The following is a 22461-nucleotide window of genomic DNA, read 5'->3' on the forward strand; positions in this document are numbered from 1 at the left end:
ACTGTTTTTCTGTTACCATGCAACCTTCCTTTTGTTTTTCATTCTCTCCTTCTATGGGGATACCAACTATTATGGCTCAAGCATTGTTGTTATATTTTGTATACCCTCCTTTTCAAGGGTTACCATTTCACCACTGACAAGTTCAAATTGACTTTTATTTGACAGCAGATTACAGTATAGTTTAGCACTTTTCATATCATTCCACAAGCTTTCACATCTGGTTCCTTTAGGTGATAGCAAATATAATGTCACCAATGAGCTGTAATATTTTTTATCCCCTATGTTTCTTGGTTTAAAAATTACCAGGACATAATTTTATATGGTCTTATGCTGGCGGGATGACACATTGTATCGTTCTCAGACTACTGTGGAGAGGCAGCCTTTGTGTAGGATGATGTTTCTCATTATAGGAAACACTGGAGGTGACTCTGAGCTTCAACAACCACACCGTGGACAAAATGTGGTTTGGGATCTTCCTGATGCAGCGATTTGGGTCAGGCGGTCAACAGGTCTGTCCTAGAAGCTATAACTCTTTGGAAAAGCTGAGGCTGGTGTCCCAACCCTTGCCATAGCCATCCACCAGGCGACTTTGCTCGGGAGAAGTATTCTGCAACTCCTTGATAAACAAAAGGCCTCTCGGAATTTCTAAATGTAGCCTGATCTTTTCTTTCTCACCTCAGTGTCTGAGTATCCTCCCTCCAGCTATACGAATGCAGGTAATACACTTCCACTCTCCAGGAAGCTATCCTCATCTTGTACAATTACAAACCAGGGGCATTCAAATTGACCTCACTTTGCTTTGCAAGAGTAAGCACCAGAATACATCAGTTATAGCATTCAGGGAATCTTCTTTTCAATGTTTGGATTACTTATCTTGCATATTCTCTCATGTTGCATTTATCATGAAGTAACTGATTCATTCATGTGCAGCCGAAAGTGCTTGATATTTCCTTTTCAATGCAGCCAGCCATTACTTTGCGGTTCCAACCCCTGAGCTGATCAGCGTTCTTTGCTCAAGCGGTGGTTTAGCAGTAGCCTGGTAGTGACGAGACTGTTCACTTGTTTATTGGGCCCATCAAAAAGGACTTAATAGAGAACAATCTCAAATGCAAACAATGTTTTGAGTCCTTAATGGATTGAGCATCGTAGCTTCTGATCGGCGGCTTCACTAGCACCAACCCAGTGCACCACATATTGATGCCAACAATTGGCCCAGCTCGATGCATCTCGACTCAGTGTGATGCATCTCAACGCAATTACTCGCACCACTAGCGGCTTCTTTGACCTCGATGTAAAGCATCTTGTTGCCGGCATCACAGCTCTGTTTGGTGGCTTCAACAGAACTGACACAACGGAACACAGCTCATCTTTATGCAGTATCTCAAGTGCTCGTCAACTTCTCTTCGACAGTCACACCACACAGGCCAATGCAAGGACTTCAATCAATCAATCAAACATTTGTAAAGCGCGCTACATACCCGTGAGGGTCTCAAGGCACTGGGGGGAGAGGGGGGGGGGGTGCTACTGCTGCTTCTGATCGAAGAGCCAGGTCTTGAGGAGTCGTCTGAAGGCTAGCAGGTCCTGGGTCTGGCGTAGGTTCGTAGGGAGGGTGTTCCAGGTCTTGGTGGTGAGGTAGGAGAAGGATCTGCTGCCGGCGGTGGTTTTCCGGATGCGTGGAACTGTGGCGAGGGCGAGGTCGGCAGAGCGGAGGTTGAGGGCGGGGATGTAGAAGCTGAGTCGGTCGTTGAGATATGCTGGTCCGGTGTTGTGCAGGGCTTTGTGTGCGTGGATGAGGAGTTTGAAGGTGATCCTCTTGCTGATGGGGAGCCAATGCAGGCCTCTCAGGTGGGGTGTGATGTGGCTACGTCGGGGGACGTCGAGGATCAGTCTTGCTGAGGCGTTCTGGATGCGTTGCAGCCGTCTCAGGAGCTTGGTTGTTGTTCCTGCGTAGAGGGCGTTCCCGTAGTCCAGTCTGCTAGTGACGAGGGCCTGGGTGACGGTTTTTCTCGTGTCGGAGGGTATCCATTTGAAGATTCTGTGGAGCAATCGGAGGGTGTTGAAGCAGGATGCGGAGATGGCGTTGACTTGCTTGGTCAAGGAGGGGGCGGGGTCGAGGATGACCCCCAGGTTGCGTGCGTGGTTGGTGGGTTCTGGGGCTGTTCCTAGCGATGTGGGCCACCAGGAGTTGTCCCAGGCTGATGGGAATGGGCCGAGGATGAGGACCTCCATCTTGTCTGAGTTCAGCTTCAGCCTGCTGTCCTTCATCCATTCGGCGACGGCCTTCATTCCTCTGTGGATGTTGGCTTTGGCAGTGTGGGGGTCTTCGGTGAGGGATATGATCAGCTGGGTGTCGTCGGCGTAGGAGATGATGTTGAGGCTGTGTTGTCGTGCGACGCGGGCGAATGGTGCCATGTAGATGTTGAACAGCATCGGGCTAAGGGACGATCCCTGTGGGACGCCGCAGATGATCTCGGTGGTCTTGGATCGGAAGGGTGGGAGGCGGACGCTCTGGGTTCTGCCGGAGAGGAAGGATGTGGTCCATGCCAGGGCCTTCTCCTGGATTCCGGCGTCATGGAGGCCTGTTACTAGGGTGCGGTGGCAGACCGTGTCGAAGGCTGCAGATAGGTCCAGGAGGATTAGGGCGGCTGTTTCTCCTTTGTCCATCAGGATCCTGATGTCGTCGGTGGCGGCGATGAGGGCGGTCTCGGTGCTGTGGTTGCTCCGGAAGCCGGACTGGGACGAGTCCAGGATGTTATTGTCTTCGAGGTAGCGAGTCAGCTGTCTGTTGATAATCTTCTCTGTGACTTTTACCGGGAAGGGGAGCAGGGAGATGGGCCGGAAGTTCTTGAGGTCCTTGGGGTCCGCCTTGGGTTTCTTGAGAAGGGCGTTGATCTCGGCGTGCTTCCAGCTCTTCGGGAAGGTTGCTGTCTCGAAGGAGATGTTGATTGTCTTCCGGAGGTGGGGTGCGATGGCTGTGCTGGCTGTGTTGAAAGTGTGGTGAGGGCATGGGTCAGATGTCATCTCTACGCCCGGGACACAAGATACTTTATAACTACGGACTCGGCTCAGTCCTGTATCCGACTCACGTTCCATCGTAGTCGGCCTTTGTGACTTGGAACCCATCTTACATGACTGGTTAAATGCAATTATTACTTCTTCCTTCTAAGAGCTACTTTTCTTCAAAACCTTTAAAATTGCATATTTCTGGTTCTACTTATCTGATTTTTGTTGTTTTTCCTAAAGTTTAATCTACTTTTCGAGATTGTTGTGGGATTCTTCTTGTGTTTTGTTTTCACTCCATTACTGTTTGAAGTGCTGCATAAATAGTGTAATAATATTCTGTGTGCTTATTTTACATGTGCTAGGCAACAGATTGAACCTGTTGAAATTAACCCTTTTTAAATCATAATAGGGATTTAGACAGTATGTTGGAAATAAAAATACATTGGGACAAAATATTGTGTCAAGAATCTACATAGAAAATCCTGTTATGACATGTAAACGTATACATGTAGCACGGAACCCCTGAGGTACTAGGAACCTAGAGCCTGTGAATTGAAAAACAGGCCCTATTGGCATAAGGAAGGGCTATATTTCCCCAGTGAGGAATTGTATATCTCTGCAGCCTTACAGCTCAACTAGGTGGGCAATCTATCAAGAAAGTAAGCGATTGGGCCCACTTGTGAAGCCACTGATCCTTTCATTAAGATTTGGGCTTAACCCAAGAGATTAGATGCATATGACAATTGAGCCTATTAAACACGAAAAACTCTCACTTTCATTTGGTGTATTTTAATATTGTGTAATCGTGTATGGGAGATATCGTGTGGTCCTTAAGAAGGTGGTCAAAGTCTGTTTTAATAAAGTTTTCAATGTTGTCAATACATTGTATTCTTTAGAATATACATATGTTTTCACCAAATCAATGTCACCATTAATCCGTTATATGCGTTTAAATTTAAACGCATATAACGGATTAATGGTGATATACAGTTCCTAAATGCCTCCTCATTTCTGATTGCGTTTACAGGTTTGTCCCTGGCGAAGGGTTCTCAGTAACCCGAAATGCATTGGATTACAAACAGACATTGATTTGGTGAAAACATATGTATATTCTAAAGAATACAATGTATTGACAACATTGAAAACTTTATTGACTCAAACCAAGCAATGAATAAAATTGCTAAACATATGAAAAAATTGTAATGTTTTTCCTCTTTCTGAGTGCCCAGGGGGACACATTCAAATTTGAACGTGCTACTTTCACTCATTTTACATGACGTACAGGGACCGATACGTCACCCCAGGAGCACCATACAAATTCTAAAATCCTCACAAGAACTCTATGAAATTGGTTGTTGCGCACGCAAATACTCATTCTACAAAGTCTGTGTTAACCATCAAAACACGTTGACGCTTAGGTTATGCTAAATCTGATCAACACGTGGATAAAATAGATAATGATCTTTTGAACAATCAGGTGTCCCATTCTTCGATTCACACAAATTAGCATGATACAAAGACAGATATAATAGTCTCTTGTGTGCTCCCTCTTTTTGAAAAAATCTTTCTATTGTATATGAATGTTGGTCATTTTTTATGTAATATATTTGTTTTTTAATTGATGATTTTAAGTGATTTGGTTCACTTTAATATAGCTTTTGTACATTTTATTTGTTGCCCTAAATGTAAAGATTTGGAATTAAAGATCTGAACAATCTGGCACTTTTTGTTGTATTTGACTGATCAGTGTTGAGGTCATTAAAGGAATTATGCCTGAGTCCATTGCGGTGAATGTTTGAACGACTGTTTGCAGAAACTAAGTTGTGGTTGATCGAAGTCCCAAAAGGAGATTTCTTTTTACTTTTAGACTTACACAGGTCCCTCTCTATTTACCTTCCTATCAAGAATATTGAGGACAAAAATATCATGAAGGAAGGTTTCTATAGGTAAGCAAAGTTTAACTATATATAACTCCACATATATGTACCTTTACAATACTATATGTCATCAAAGTACGTAGACAGGGAGTTAAGAATAGTAAATCTATACTTACCTATTTCCATTTACCTTCTCAATAGTTTGGTCCTTCATATTTATGACATGAGATTCTGTCGAAACAATATTTTTTTCAGATATTCTGTTAGTGATTCCATAAAAGCATTTTTCTAAGTGCAGTGATTGTGTGTGATATTGGAAACAACAACACTGGTCTCTCAAATTACTACTGCGTCTCTGAATCCCTGTTTGGGGACTGTTGGCAGTGGCGTCTCCTCTGTCATAGCGGTGGAGAATCGCCCCACTGCAGAATAAAAAATGAAACAATTTTGTTATCATTTTAGTTTTCACTGGCAGCCAATGCTGCTGAGTCTAGGACATGCCCAGGCAATCCTTTCTTGACAGCACAGGGACTGGGAGGAGTGGAGGGCACTTGTAAGTTTCATGTCAGTTTTGGCTTACCATGTTGGGCCAGCCAAACGCACTTAGATTTCTCCAACCCAGCTGTATTGTACAGCTTGGTTATGAAATGACACAGGCTCCCAGTCTAGTGAGCACCTAACCATGCCCCTCAGACCAATCCAGGCACTTCTCTCACAGCATGAGAGCAGCTTCTGGATTGGGTGGGGAGTCTGGGAGCCTGTGCTGGCCTAGGGACTTCCAGAAGAGAGGAGCACCGAGGCGGCAGGTAGTGGGAGCTGCAGCTGAAGTAGCAGATGAGTGCTTTTTTTGATTATTTGCCCCGCGCTGCCACACCACTGTATGTTGGCACCAGCTGCTGCTGACTGTTAGAAACCCAAAAACACAGACACCACTTCAACTCTGTATTGGGTTGTGGAGGGCTACAACCGGTCTTTCGCATTCAAGCACTGATACATTGAACTAACCAGAGCCTTAGTTTACGCAATATCACGACATGCAGATTACCCAAACGACCCTACAATAGCCCTGATAAACAAACTACCTCAACCTCAAGTGTGCTTCAAGACACATCAAATGGAATTTAGCACTCAATAGGAAGACCTAAGTATTCACCATCTCAGGCCCCTATCTGAGGGCCATTGGGCCACATCCCTGTAAGTTGGGTTCAATGACACATTATTGTGGTAAACAATATTGTTAACAAAAATATTGTGTTAAAAAATATTGTTTGACACAATATTGTGTTCCTATACTAATGAAGATTGCAAAAATATCAACAAAAATTGTAGACATTTATATCATCCAAAAATATCAATTGTGTAATATATATATAGTTTAAAGTAGTCAATTATATGATGTATAGAATTAATATAATGTACAGTAAATAAATTACACAAATTATTTAACACTATATATAAATATTTGCGGATGTTAGAGAAATAGACTGGATTCCACTAGTGTACAGTGGAATGCTATAGAGTGGAGTTATGTATGGTAGAGTGAAGGGGCACAGAGTGTCGTTCGGTGGAGTAGAGTGTCATAGCGGGGAGTCGTGTGGAGTGGCGTGCAGTACCCTGTAGAGTGTAGTAGAGTGTGGTAGAGTGGAGTGGTATAGAGTGGAGTAGATTGCAGTGGCATACAGTAGAGGAGAGTGAAGTGGAGTAGATGGGAGTAGTGTGTCATAGTGGAATGAAGTAGTGTGTCATTGAGGAGAGTGGAGTAAAGTGGGTGGAGTGGCCTAGAGGGAGTTGCGTAGTGTACCTTAGAGTGTTGTAGATTGGCATAGAGTAGAGTGTCGTACAGTGGAACAGAGTGGAGTAGAGTCGTGTACAGTGGTGCGTAATGGCATACAATGTTGTATAGTGTTGTACAGTGGCATAGAATGTAGTAAAGTGGAGTTGTATAGAGTAGGGTAGAGCATTGTAGAGTGAAGCAGCATTGAGCGGAGTGTCCTACAGAAGCACTGAGTGGGGTAAAGTGTTGTACAGTGGAGTCTAGTGGAGAGGCATAGCGTAGAGTGTCATAGAGATGAGTGCCATGTCGTACAGTACAGTGCCATCGAGTACAGTGGAGTGACATAGCATAGAGTGGAGTAAAGGGTCATAGAGTGGAGTGGTGTGGCATGTCATATAGTCTAGGAAACTGTCATAGGGAGGAGTGGCATAGAGAATATTACAATCTTGTAGAGTAAAGTGATGTTGAGTAAAGTACAGTGTGGCGGAGTGTGGTACAGTAAAGTTCCATAGAATGTCTTAGAGACGAGTGGTATAGAGTGGAATGTAGTGGCATAGAGGTGAGTAGTTGAGTACAGTGGAGTAGTGTGTTATAGAGAATCATGGAATAAATTGGGTTGGAGTGGTCTAGAGGGAGTGAAGCAGAGTGGAGTAGAGTGTGATAGAGTGGCATACAGTGGACTACAGTGCTCTACAGTGACATACACTGTAGTACAGGGTTGTACAGTGGAGTAGCATACAGTGGAGTAATCTTTGGTAGAGTGGAGGGGCATCGAGGGCAGAGTGGCATACAGTGGCGTAGAATAAACTACTGTGGTAAACACTGGTATAGACTGGAGGACAGTGTTGTACAGTGGAGTAGCATAGAGTTGAGTTGAGTTTGTACATTGGGTGGCAGACTCACACATCCTTTTTTTCTATTTTTTATTGAGCATTTCAAATTAACATCAACAATGTATGCACATCACACTTGTCAAATGATAGATGAAAAAATAATGTTCGACCATCCTATTTGAACATGACATTCTATTTGGACATGTAACATTCCATTTACAAATATTTCACAGTATTAACTATGCTTCAGCCGGATGGCACTAGTCATTGGGATACTCTAGGCATTAGATAGCGCACAGAAATGTATAAAGTGACGTGAATACTGAGCTGTATTTCATTCCACTCTATAGATGACAGGTAGGCCTGGAAAGGGACCCAGAAGTTTTTGGGATGTGAGATCAGGGGTTGCATCTGTGCATAATCCTCCCCTACTTTCTAGCAATGACACATACTCTCCAGCCATCCCGAAGATTTGGAGGGACAAGCACTACCCCATCGCAGTGCTACCTCTCTTTTAGCCAGTAGCAGCGCCATGGACACCAACCTATGGGCGCTGCGTGGCACCTTGAGGGTATATCCCAATAATGCCATTAGTGAACAAGGTGCAAGCCCTGCACCCGTCATAGCTGAGATCCGTTCGAACACCGTCACCCAGTAAGCATGTACTACAGAGCCGGTCCAGGCGAGGTGTGCGAAGTCAGCTCCCGCATCTTGGCACTTAGCACAGGCATCAGATCTGGTATAGTCAAACTTAGCAATATCGGATGGAGATATCTAATATCGATGTAAAAATGTAAAGTGTAACAATTTGTGGCGTTGACAGATGGAAATGCGCTGCATCTGTATGCAGCAGTATGCCCACATTTTGTCATTGATTTTCATCCGGAGTTCTGTCGCCCAAACGTTACACACTCTATTGGTAGTGTCGGGTTTTAGTTCAAGAACGGATCTATATAGTCTAATAATCATGCATCCTTCCTCGGTAGTTGAGATTGTCAATGGGGCAAAATTGTCAGGAGGGAGTGGATAGGAAGGGTGGAGCGATCGTAACTTGTTCCGCAGTCTCCTGAAAATAAATTGGTCCATGTATGGAATATCCCTATCCCATGGTCTCTCCAAAAGGGGAGTACCATGCCCATCAGGGAACAAGTCCCCCATAGTGTGGAGGTCATACCTATGAAGGGAGCCTTGGACTAGTGTCTCCCTAGCAAGAGGGAGCCAAGGGTTGTCATGCAGCGGGATGGCGTTGGAATAGAGGGGGCCACCTCCCAATGTGCCGCGCATACGGCGTCATGCCCAACAGGTAAAGGACACCGTTTGTATGTCCATATCGTCGAGTGGGATTCCCTTGGGTAGAATCTGGGAGTGCCTGATTTTTTCAAGAACCACTCTTTCAGGGCGTCAATAGGGTATTCGAGTGTCAGGATGGTATGAACGGTATGTGTAATGGCATTGAGCTGCTAGATAATATAAATAAAGGTCAGGGACATATAAGCCCCCGTGCTCATAAGGGAGTGTAAGTGTATCCCAACGAATACGGGGACAGGTTCCCACCCATATTGATCGCAAAAGGGTTCCTCTTAGTGTGTTGAAAAAGTACTGTGTTAAGGGAATAGGGATGTTAGTGAAGAGCTATAGAAAGCGAGGCAGGATGACCATTTTTATAATCGCAACTCACCCAGCTATTGACAAAGGGAGTTTTATCCAACGCTCCACCTGTGCATTGAGATCTGACAGAGCTGGCCCATAATTTCGTTGTAGTACCTGCTCCTATTCTCTATGGATGTGAATGCCCGAGTATTTAGTACCATCAGGTGCCCATTTAAAGGGGAGCTCAGCCGGGGGAGGAGCCGTCACGTCCGTTAACGGGCCCAGCTCTGATTTGGCCCAATGTATATGGAGGCCTGAGAAGACACTGAACCTGACTATCTCCTGCTTAAGAAGGGGGAGATTGAGGTGGGGATTGCAGATGAACAGTAAAATGTCGTCTGCATACAGTGATATTAGTAAAGGTCCGTGGGTGAGTTGGAACCCGCGATGCAAGTGGCGCTCCTGCATCACCTGGACCAGAGGATCCATTGCCATTATAAATAAAAGGGGGGATAGTGAGCACCCTTGCCGAGTGCAACGCAGAATCAGGAATGCATCTGATATAGCACCGTTCACTCTAATGGGGGCCATCGGATTGGAATATAGTAGCACAATTAGTGATATGAACTGGGGGTAAAGCCTAGTTTGCCTGGCACAGCCCGGAGAAAAGGCCACTCGAGGGAGTCGAAGGCCTTCTCTGCATCGAGAAATGCCACTACAGCAGGCATGGCGGGAGAAATTTTATTAAGTACGGCAAAAGCAGTACAGAGATTCAAGGAGGTGGACTGGTGTGGAACGAACCCATACTGTGCAAAGGAGACGTTCTGCTCCATTAGCAAGGCTAATCGGGTTGCTAGCACCTTGGCCAAAATATTATTATTTAACTTTAACAGATATAGTGGGTGATGTGACACACAATTACTAGGATCTTTACCGGGTTTGAGCAGCAAGGTGAGGACTGCCTCTCGGGCGTGGGGGGTAAAGTGCCAACCTGCATGGCCTCATTGTATAATGCCAAAAATCTTGGTTCAAGTTGTTGCTTATACACTTTATAAAATGCCCCCTGTTAGTCCATCGAGCCCAGGCGCATTTGATCCATCTAGAGTCCCAATAGCTTGGGTCATCTCCTCTAGGGTGAGTGGCTGAGTGAGGAATTGTCTCTGACCATCCTCAAGCCATACCATGGCAGTAATCCGCTAGGTATGCTGATAGTGTCTCAGGGTCAGTAGTTAGTTACCTGAGAAGAGTACCATTTTTGGTAGTAAGTACAGAGCGTGGCCATGATACGTTCTGTGCCCGTAATGGCCCCTCCATTCTCAACTCGGAGTTCTGCGACATAATTAACTGAACTGTTGGGGCGTAGAATGCGAGCAAGGGTGCGGCCAGGTCGCTTGCCCTAACAATAGCGATGAGCTTGGGAGTGTTTACTCTGATATGCGGTTTCCCGTTCTGCCAACTCGCGATATTCGGCCAGTAGTTCTGCCCATCGTGTCAGTCCAGACGCTCGATCAGTCTCCTCGCTATGCTCCAGCTCCTGCAGTTTTGTTCCAATCCAGCTTAATTACGTGTGGATATCTCTAAGAATACCCACCTCCTTGGAGATACACATCCCTCTGCTGAAGACCTTAAAAGCCTCCCACAAGGTCGCATGTGAGGGCACAGTTCCTGCATTGTGTTAAAATATTAAAGAATGCACCTATGAATCTCACTGCGGAACACTTGGTCCCAGGGAGAATCGCTGTTCAAACACCAGCTGAACTCGAGGCCACTTCAATATGTAATCTAAAGTTTCTATAATACTGGATTGTGATCTGAGAGTGTTCTAGGGAGCACTGTTACCTCGGATATCCACTAGTGAAATGTGGCCGACAATAGCCAATAGCCTAGTCGAGTCCAGACCGAATGGGGTGCTGAACAGAAGGTGGGTCTGGATTGCGTAGGGTGATGGGTACGCCATGCATCATGCAGCATATAAGCCTCGGGCCCTAGGTTTGTCAAACAGGAGCATGATAGGTGTGCAAACAAAGTAGTAAATTAAGATCCCCACCAATAATAAAATGGTACACCACAAATCTGTCCTGTCGGGAAAAGAGGTTTAAAAAAAATCAGGGTTGTTAGTGTTAGGGGCATATATATTGACTAATAATGTACTTTTGTCTCCCAGCGTTCAATTTACTAGCATATATCGGCCTGCCATGTCCGAGTAGTGGGAGTGAAAAAGAAAAGGTACAGATTTATCAATTATTATACAGGTACCACGCGAGTAGGAACTGTAACATGAGAAATATCAATGTGTGCCCCAGTTCCTAGCAAACGTATGGTCAGCACATGGGGAAAAATAGGTCTCCTGAAAAAAACAATTTTATCGGAATATCTATTAAGATATGTCAGTACCTGTTTCCCTTTGCGGAGAGTGCTAATACAGCGTAGATTTTAGGTAACTACACCTAGTTCGATGGACGTGACCATGTTGTGGAGTTAGTATGAAGTGATCATACATCGGACCAAGGGCCTTGTGCCATACAACAGTGTAGGTGGTGAATGCTAAGATGCGATATGCAACATCAAAAAACATTTCAACTCTAGTAAAAGAGTCCCACAGTATAGTACCGTCCCCCACCCACACTAGATCCAACATTATCCTGTGAATCCCAATTAGTCCCTCAAGAAAGAAAGAAAAACATAAACCAAAACAATCTAAAATGGTGTTCACCATGGGGGCATGGGAGCAACTCGGTCTCCGGCGGTCCCTACAAAGTAAAGAGACAAAGCTAGAATGCGGTGCAGGCCACCATGAATTCGGATACGCAAGCGAAGAGATATTCAATATGAGTCATTTGCTGATGTATATACAAGCAAGGAGGCAAGGGTATCAGACATCAGACCCAGCAGCCAACCACCACCCATTCTCATTTCGAGATGTGGTGGGCAGGCTCCCGTGTCCCCGTGTCCCATTAGCATCCGGGGGTGCATGGTCATTCTATGGAGATCCAGCATGGATAGTTTTGTAGTAGGCCTTGGCATCTAAAGGGGTATTTCCACCGAGCTTTCTGTACTATTGGGATGAAACCAGGAAAGATGGGGATATTCGAACCTTGGTATTGAAGGGGACCCTTTTCCTGGACCAACCACATCGCTGTGTCTCTGTCCCTATAATTGAGCAGACAGGCTATAAGAATTCATGATGGAGCGCCTTCCGGAGGTTGGGGGCCAAATGAGCAGTGTGCATGTTGGATTGCAGAAGTATTGGAGAAACTAGGGTGGTCAAAGAGGGCCAGTAGCAATTATTCAAAAAATTCTCTAGACGCCTCATGTTGTTATTTTCTACAATTCCCGAGATATGAATGTTATTCCTACGAGATCTGGCATCGAGGTCCTCGTTCTTGATTGCCACTTGTTTTACAAGGCGCTCCATTTTATCTATGTGCTTCTGCATTGTCACAGAGTTATCCTCCAGGCTGGAGATCCTTTCTTCAGTGCCGTCAATCCGGGCTCACTGTTTGTCTATCTACTCGCACAGACTGTCCATGGGGCCAGTTAGTGTATCAAAGCATGTCTCCATGTCTCTGAAGCCCGCCTTGAGTTTGACCATCCCAGCTGAGATGTCACATGGGGGGGCTGCGGCACCACCCCGTCCCAAGGGCTCTTCTGAATCTCATTGGTAGCCGTGGTGACCAGCGCGGTCCGAACGACTCATGTCATGTCTTCAGTAGGCGAACACCGCGGGTATAGGGGGAGGGCGTGCACTCAGCATCTTCAATCCTCCCCCACAGCTAGGCCTGCCCCACAATTATTGTATAGGCTTTAGTCAACATTGTGGAGTTTCTGGACGCGTGGGGAGCTACCACCCAGGGGGGTCCACTATTATGGGGGAATCTTCAAAATCTATCAAGGAGGGTTGCATGAGGTATCACATGTGGGGCCCCCAGCGTTGTATCTATGTGCGTAGAGATGCCCGTGGGTCACAACTGCTGTCACAAGTGTGTCAGTAGGCAGGGATCCTATCCCCAGCTCCCCAATTCTGGGGGTAAGCAGGCAGTGCGGCAGATCAGCTCCCAGAATCCGCTCACATAAGACCAGAGGATCAATATGGAAACAGTGGGGAGTCCGGGCCAGTGGGGGGGCAATGTACTCAGCAGTCCCTGTCTCTTCGTAGCCCCATACCGGCCGGTGTCCAGGCGATGGTCTATATCTCAAGCACCCCCTGCTATGGTGCAGATGATTTAGGCTACTGTCTCTGGAGGGCTGCCAAGTAGACGAGTGAGCGCAGCACCTCCCTTTTGCACAGGTTCACATGTGCCAGGAGTTCGGCTTGGTTAAATAACGTCAAAGCTCACAGACTGGACTCACTGTTCTTCACCTGAAGCAGCCTCCCATGAGCGTTGTACAAGGGCATGTACAGGGCTCCAGCCACAAGGTGCAGGCAGCAGCAGCTTTTGGCACTCAGACAGCCGCCCAGGCCGCACTTCACTGCCCACTGCCTCACAGCTCTGGAATCAGGAGCAGGGCCAAGTCTGAAGGAGCCAACCGCTCTGTAGCCCACACATGGAGGAGGAGGTAGGGGGCGTGTCAGCAACCAACAAGATTGAGCGATCTTGGCCTGTTGCAGCAGGGCCTCAGAGGCAATGTCGGCGGCACCGCAACACTCCTGATTCCCCTCAGCTTCAGGTAACATTGGTGTATGAGGGCATCGCCCCCGAGTCTCCTCGAGCCACAACACTCCCAGTATGCAGTGGGGACACCAGCGTAACGCAGTGGCAAGCAGCATATCCAAGACCGCCGGATCCTGAGCCTCACTAAGACGCAGCCATCATGTTGGTGGTCTTTGCCACGTCCCCGGACTCACACATGCATAAGTCCACTCAAATGAACAGCATGATAACCCGGGTTGGTGAATATATGGCTTTAGCAGTTCTGAAACTGCTAAAGCCATATATTCTCCATGTACCACTACAGCAGCGATGATGGCTCTCATAGGATTTACCACAAATTCAGCAGCACCTGGACAAGCACCACAGGCACGCTGCAAGAGTGCTGGATAGTACACTGTTGGCTGTCTTGTAGTTTCTTGATGTGATTTCACACATTAATCGCACAGGGAAACGGTTGACATCACACAACTTCAGAAGGTACAGGCTTGGCTCCCAGTGTCATTCGGCCTCTTTTGGACACTCCACAGCTGGGAACATAGCTGGTCTTCTCCTCCTGGACAGCCTCTCCTCCAGTATTGGTAGGCCTAGGCTCTCTTCCTCCCTCCCTGAACAGTTATACAGTCTTCTTGGTGCTAGGCAGAACCACAGCTTCTCCAGCTAGTTTTAAAGACTTTGGGTGATATACACTCACCTCTGCGAGACTGGCTGACATGCAGATACCAGCCCTGCATCACAGTACCTCTGTGAGTACCCTGCAAAACATTCTCTTTCATGGTCAAGAGGAACTGGAAATAACCATTATACTCATTTTCCAGACAGGACGTGGATGTACTACCTAAGATCCTGGCACTGGTTTGAGGTGTTCCCTTTTTGATGTCTTCTTTGGCTGTAGTGCAGGCAAAAATGCAGATACCACATGGTCAAGCCTTTTTTAAAGATAATAATCTCACAACACGTAGTTATGATCATAAATCATTCTCTTTTCTGACATAGCAATAAGGACATACAAAAAGGCAGGCCGTGCCTTGCAACATCCTCACCTTTAACAATAGAATCTCCGGGCAGACTTCTTCTTCCCTACTAACTATCAAATAGTAGCGTCCAGGAAAAGCAACCCCTTGGTAAAAGATTCTCATAAAATTCCCAAGGATATCCCAGTCTCCATCCTCCCACATGCCATTGTGTGGGTCTGCACCCTCCAGCCTCAGGAATGCAGGCAATACACTCAAGCAAGTTACATTTTGCCACAAACGTTTCTGTGAACTCCCCTTACGTTACTCTGTTCCCTATACCCTGAAAGTACAACTAACTAGTTGCCATGAATAAGTTCCCAATCAGATACATGCTCTATACAGGTATTGAATACTGGTCTGCAGCTGAAAGATGAGTGCAAATTGAAGAGAGAAGAAGGGATTCTTGCCCCAGGTTTCTGGAAAAACATGGCCGACATGACAGGTCAGGAAAACAATGCCTCACCAGCTTACTTAATATCCAAAACACCTGTTTCATTTCACCTTCCTCCATACATTCTCAAACATAAAAGCTGTGTCATGCAATACTTTTTATGCTGTATTCAGAAAATATAATTTCCATTCATGTTATACATTTAGCAAGTCATACACTACATTTTTCCATTATCATTTATAGACATTTTCTTGACAAGACTCTGATAAATCGAATGCAATACAATTTACATTGAAATTCTGTGAAATATGCTTCCACCTTATGCACCCACAGTTGCCACGTGTACCCATGTAATTGATTTTACTTAGAAAAACAAATTATTCCAGGGGCCATATTATACAAAGTGCCCTGGGGGGCAACGTGTGTTTGCGCCAGGGCATTTTTGTATTACAGAAGGGGCAGCAGACAAGTGTGCAGCCCCTTCTGTACTACAGATAGCGCTGGTGCACATATAGCGCCAGCGCTATCATCAGAGGGTGTTATCACATTTGCAATTTTACGGGCATCCCCAAAGGAGAGGAAGGGTCCAACCCTGTGCTATTTTGTGAAACATGGTTGGCGCAAGCAAGGGTGCCCATGAAACTATAAGCTCAATATCTTGTGGCAAATACAAAAAGAACAATTGATGGACGGAATGCAGAACAATGTCATATATTCACCCTAGTACAGAGATCTGGGCCTAAATCCATCGTTTTTTTGCTCCCCATGCCATTACAGTTTGCACCCAGCCATATGCAAACCAGTCTTCAACCTGCACCCAATGGGAACAGTCCAGTCAAACTTGCCAGGCCAGGTCCTCCCTGGACTGGAAACAAGCATTCTAGGACCAATTTCGAGATTTCACCCCTCATCAGCCAGTATAGCTTGACTCCAGTGGCATTGAGAGCACGGGACACACATCTGCGCATACCCGTCCCACTCGGGGTGACAAATGCAAAAATAACAATTGATGGACAGAGTACAGAACAATGTCATACATTCACCCCAGTACAGAGATCTGGGCCTTGTGGAGCACCCCCATCGAGTGCCGGTGCGGCGACTGCCACCATGAGCTGCTCCCAGGACAGTGGTGGACAGTCTTAAGAACTACAGGGATAAAAATGCCATTCCAGGAGCAGTAGGACCACGGAGCCAATACTCTATGACACTGTGTGTAAATTCCTATTCCCAGATTACACTCTGGCCATCTTGTGACGTAGGGCCTCCTTCCTGAAAGTAAAGAAAAGCTTGAGGCAGGCAGGACTGACTCACTCGCTACTCTCCCCAGCAAAATTGAAGATAATGGTGAACAACACCAGCTATTTCTTCACTGAGACAGCCGATGCCTGGGACTGGGTGAGCAGATTCTTATATTCCTGACTATCACTAAACCACAATGGGTCAGTGACCCACCTTGATGGCGAACTGATTTTCGGACTTACTGTATCTGGTGACGGTATGCCAACCGCCCCCCAGACCCTCTCCTTATGTGTAGTTTTGCATTAAAATATGGCACTGGGGTAATCCCATCTGCAGGTCGGTTTCTTGATTGTTTGGACAGTTGGAGTTTTCTTTACCTCCCTAAGTTGGGAGTTAGTGGTTCTAGTTTACTTGTTTGCAAGGTCATATAATATGCATTTGCCCAGCCCTGAGTATTGCCTGTCTCACATGCTACCACCCACCAGAATTATGAGGGGGCCCTCCCTCCACTGGTGGGTGTCTACCCTCCCTTGCCTCTTGCCTACACATTGTGCTATGGCCAGGCTGCATATCTTAACTCGGAATGTCCAAGGTATGGGGACAGCAAACAAGCGTCACACAGTACAAAAATATATTGGAAGGCGTGAAGCCCATATAGCCTTTCTCCAAGAAACCCATAATGCAGGAGCGGAAGAAGCGCATGTCCAGGAACGATGGTGTGGTCAATGTTACAACACTACATATTCAGGCTTTATATGGGTTCGGCCTGCATTTCCCTTTCGATGCATGGCCATGGTAATAGACCCTGAAGGGCGAAATGTTCTGGTGGAGTGACAGTTAGATGGCAGGCCCCTTTTATTAGCCCGTATGTGTACGCCAAATGTAGCACAGCAAGCCTTCTTGGCCCACCTCACTGTCATCCTTACCAGATTTGCGCATATACCTATGATTATTAAAGGGGATTTTAACTGTGCCTTAAACCCGCAATTAGATCGCTCCAAACAAGACAAAAGTGTAATAATTTTGTTATAACTGCAGACCAAATGTTGTGCTGGAAAACTGGAAGTTGATGCACACCCACTGGGGCGGCATTCCGTAGCTGCTCGTAGCTTCTGAGACTTCTTTGCCTAGCGTGTTAAGTTTCATACACTATTTACATGAGAGGTCCGAATGACGTCCAGTTTTAAACACAATGGACATGAGGGATTAAAAGCTTTTGGGTAAAAATAATGCCCAATGTGAATATCTAAATAGTTCACGCTATGGGCATTAGGTCTCATGAAATTATCAGCAAGGGCAGTAGGCAGACGCCACCAGACATGTCAGCATTAATTAGGAGTTGCCATTTCTTCATACCACAAGATTGATAAATGTTTAATTTGCATTTATAGTATTTATCGTGAGATGTCACTCAAAAAGGTACAGCATTTATTTTCTAATCGAAACCCATTGAGCAGCTTGCATTCTTTTCATTATGTTATGGCTTTGATCACTCTTATGTGGAAATGGTGCACACGCTTGCAGACCCTCTCTAATGTATTATGAGCACTGTGTCCTGTCTCTCTGTGAATTGCAAATCAGTGAAAGGAATAAGTGACAAGCACAGTGTCTGCTTTCTGACACGTGAGCAAGGAGACTGATGTCTCCGAAACATGTTGGGATATTCGTGTATATGCTGAATAAACTATTGAACAGCAGAGGAGACTTGTGAATTATTGTTGAGTGATGTAGCGCTAAGGACTGGTTTAATATATGTATAAACATATGTATATATATATATATATATTGTGGTATAAAGGTAGTGCTTATACATATTTATTTTATTGAAGATATATATTGAGTTATATTTTCTTGGGTTTATTTATATTTATTTGGTAATGTAATGTAAATATTCTATTGTTAAAATATGTGTATATGTTGTTTATTGTTTGGTTTAATGTTTTCTTTAATGTATAATGTCATTATTTTTATGATGAGTAATTAAAAATGTACTTATTTTAGCAATATTGCTGTTTACATTGTGCGATGTGATATTTTTGACAATTTATATGTTTGTTTATAGGAAACGATATTTTTGTAACTGATATTTTTGTATTCAATATTAGTAAAAAACTATATTGTTAACAGCGATATTTTTGTTCTTCATAATTGTTTTGTGTTGTTAGATAAGTATAGAAAGGCCATATTTTTGTTCACAAGATTTATTTTTGAATATTTTTGTGTATCGATATTTTGTGCCTCGATATTCCGTCATTGAACCCTCTAACCCTGCAGCAGTCTGTGTCTCATTCATTAAACATTTCTTCACTGAATTTAGCATACACCTTACAGCTTCATGCAAAGAGGCCTTCAGACTGACTTTCGCTGTGCCCATAATGCTACAGAGGAAAAGGACTTCCTACATCTTACTCGATCCTGCCCTCTCATAATGAATATTGGGAAAAGGTTACCACTGCTGTTGTTAATATGACTGAGAAAAAAGTAGCACCTGGGTCCAAACCAAGGCTTAATTTGTGTCAGTGATTTCCAGTGCTCAGCATCAGCACGTATTTCACAGGGGCATGTCTACTGAATTTTCCGTCCCTGGGCATTGGGCCCAATAATTATTAAAAAGGAATGTATCTGTTCTCCTTTTGATGTCTGCCTGGTATGGCTGACCCACCCAGATCCAGAAATGATGACTGCATCACAATATTAATGTCAGCAGTGCATACCTGCCTTTCACCAAGGAACATCATCATTTTCTAATTCCATTGGTAAATTGTTATGGAGGACAGCTGATGGCTGTACTGGGAGGGAGCAGGCTGGCAAAGTTCTGTACAAACTTTAGAATATCGTGGAGCAATTTAAAAGTGCATAGCATACTGTTTGTATCAGTTTGCACTGAACTGAAACCAGTTGAAGTGGTCTATAATACTACCTTTACGTGCTTGTGGCCTGGGCCCACCGAAACTGCAGTCACTGTCAGAACTCAGTGCGCATGTGCTGCTCTGCACGGACACTGTATAAAAACTGCTACCACTCTAATTGCTCAGCTGCGTGAGCATGGCAGTGGCAGCCTTGCAGAGAGCAAGCACAGTAGGACAAGCAGAACTGTAGGCACGGGCACCTGCCTGCCTGTCCTCCACTTATTAGAGCATGACGGTGACCTGTTGGGACCAGCCACCACCCCATAATCCCTCCTCACTGAGCGGGTAAGTGGAGGTGGAAAAGTCATTGGGGGGATGGTGTGTGTGTGTGCGTGTGTGTGTGTGTGTGTGTGTGTGTGAGTGTGCTCCATAGGGGCCTGCCTAATATACTTTGTACCGCAAATCGGTGCTCGCTGAGTGTGTGGGAGTGAGTGGCTGTTATTCACCGCGCGGTGGTGTTGTTTTACAATTTGATTCCTTGCCAAAAGAATATTACGTTTGACATTGGTTTTTACCCACGTGGTCTTGGCCCACGGTGCTGTTTGAAAGTGTTGTAATTATCTGTGTGTACATATTTCTGATATGTAATCTGGGGGTGCACCAAATAACTGTTTGGTATTGAATTATAATAATTGCAGGTGTGGGCTTCGGTCTTACAATGTTCCAGAACACATAAATGTGATGGGGGTAAAGTAGGATCTTTCCCAATGTGCATATTACTGATGTCATTTTAATTTGCGCATTAAGTCTCTTTTCTAACGCCCAGTGTATTTATTGTGTGAGAGTGCTGTGCCAATACTTTAATCATTGCCTTTATGATAAGCCTGACTGCTCAGTGCCAAGCTACCCAAGTTCATGTAACTTGTTTGTTCTGACACCTCTAGATGACGTTAGGTCAGAGGGGGCTGAATCAATATTCATGTAATGGGTTAGTGCTGAAAATGGTAAGGCTGTAATACTATTTTTTAAATTCTTATTCTGATTTGTTGACAATGTATTTCTTTGATCGCCCTACAATGATTTTGCACTTCCTATGCTGTTCTAAGGGGACATTTTCTATATAAACTCTTCAATTTTGAAGTGAGCCAGAGACCTTTCCTATTCTGCGAATTTAGGAATTAATCTATTTTAGATGTTGCCTATAATTCTGCATTGTCCTATCACTGAGAACCTTTATGGCAATGACTTTATGCATTTAAATAAGATTTGCTAAATTTTTATACATTTCTTGTAAGAAAGTGGAGTATTATGTAGAGAGGCTGGTTAGACTTCACTATGTAATACTCTCACAATACCCGAAAGATTGTCCTTGGATTCACAATAATAAATCTTTGGCTCAGTATTGGTAGTGTGGCAAAGAGCAGTCTGCTTTTACTAGGAACATGTGTCAAGCATTTCAGAGCAAAAAATGAAAAAAGAGATGGACCTGCACACCTCTATTGAATAGGTTAATGAAGATAAATTAGTGTTTCTAATAGTTTTGTCTTTTCGTGTGCTATCACGTGTAAAGGAGTCTGAGCCCTGGCTCCTTAAGCTAGACAATGAGTACTAAAAGAGGGTCGGAATTATCCAAACCTGCGTGATGCACAACAATGGACCATGGGTCTTCATACAAAAGTTCATGTACAAGTTTCTGAATGAGAATAAACAACTGTATTCTTATAGACAAAAAGTTGACTTGTATTTGACAACAAGGTTGATCACATAGTTCAAAACAGAAAGTTTCACAATTCGTTTTTTGTTGTTGCATTATAAAATGCTGAAATCCATTTGGCAATTTGAAGATATAATGAAAACAAAAAGTTCCAATTATTAAACAAGATCCCAATGCATTTCGGGTTTAACAACCCTTCTTCAGGGAGTAGATGTCATCAAAGAAGATTATCTTAATGGAAATACTCCACAGGAAACTACAACAAAAAGGTCATGGATCAGTGTCCAGTGAAATTATATACATTTATGTAGTTTTAGGATTTGCACTCAATGCGTGAAGTGGAACTGTGATGTAGCCCTTAAGGTGCTGGATTCTACAACAAACACATACAAGTGCAAAGTGTGGCCGAAAGTACATAAACATGCAACCATGCCACCCTTTAGACCTATAGTAGCCGGATGCGGATCGATTCACGAACCTTTTGGACAATTTCTTGATTTCCACTCACAACCACTGGTACAGTCGTGGGATACTTATGTTAAGGACACAACTGGCTGTCTTATGAAACTAGAGACTATACGTCACCTCATCACTGAAGACGTTTTACTATGCACTATAGATGTAGTTTTTCTATACACATCTATTGCTCATAATGAAGGACTAGAGGCTGTCGAATGGAGGCTACTACAATCTACCATCGCACAAGGTACAAGCACCTTCCTTTTGGAGTTACTCCACTTCTCACTTTATCACAGTTACTTTTGTTGGAAAGATACCTTCTGCTTGCAAAAAACAGGCACTTCTATGGGCTTTCCGGGGGCGCCATCGTATGCCAACACATTCATGGCTTACTTTGAACAGAAACATATCTTACAGCACCCGACGTGGCGGGACAACACAATTCTCTTTTTGCGCTACATTGATGACATACTAGTCATCTGGATAGGATCTAAATTTACCTTGGAGACTTGTATCCAAGAACTGAATTCTTGTAATCCTAGAATTCAATTCACACACGATATACAATCGGACACCATCCATTTTCTAGACATTGAAATCCAAAAAAAGAACACCCACCTAAATACAGCTGTGTACAGGAAACCCACCGATGTAAATAATGTGCTGCATTACACCAGCGCGCATCCGTATTCTTTAAAAAAACACCTTCCAGTGTCACAATTCATCAGGATCAAACGCATCACCTCTGACAATACATTGAGTACGACTTTCATTGAGGAGCAAAAACTCCGATATAAGGAACGGGGTTACCCCGAAGACGTGTTGTCAAAAGCATGTGTGACAGTCACTCAGAAAAAATGTGAGGCCCTTTTACTTCAATTCAAGAAATCATCCAAGAAACGTGAAGTATTTGTACTCAAACACTCAACACAATCATCAAGCATCAAAACTATCATCAGAAAACGCTGGGAGATCATAGCACAAGAAGTGGATTTTAAAGACCTGTTTCCTGACCCCCCTCTATTTGCATACAATAGGTCCATAAATCTCAGAGAACTTCTCAAGAT

This window comes from Triturus cristatus, chromosome 2_2 (assembly GCF_964204655.1).
Source record: "Triturus cristatus chromosome 2_2, aTriCri1.1, whole genome shotgun sequence".
Classification (NCBI taxonomy): domain Eukaryota; kingdom Metazoa; phylum Chordata; class Amphibia; order Caudata; family Salamandridae; genus Triturus; species Triturus cristatus.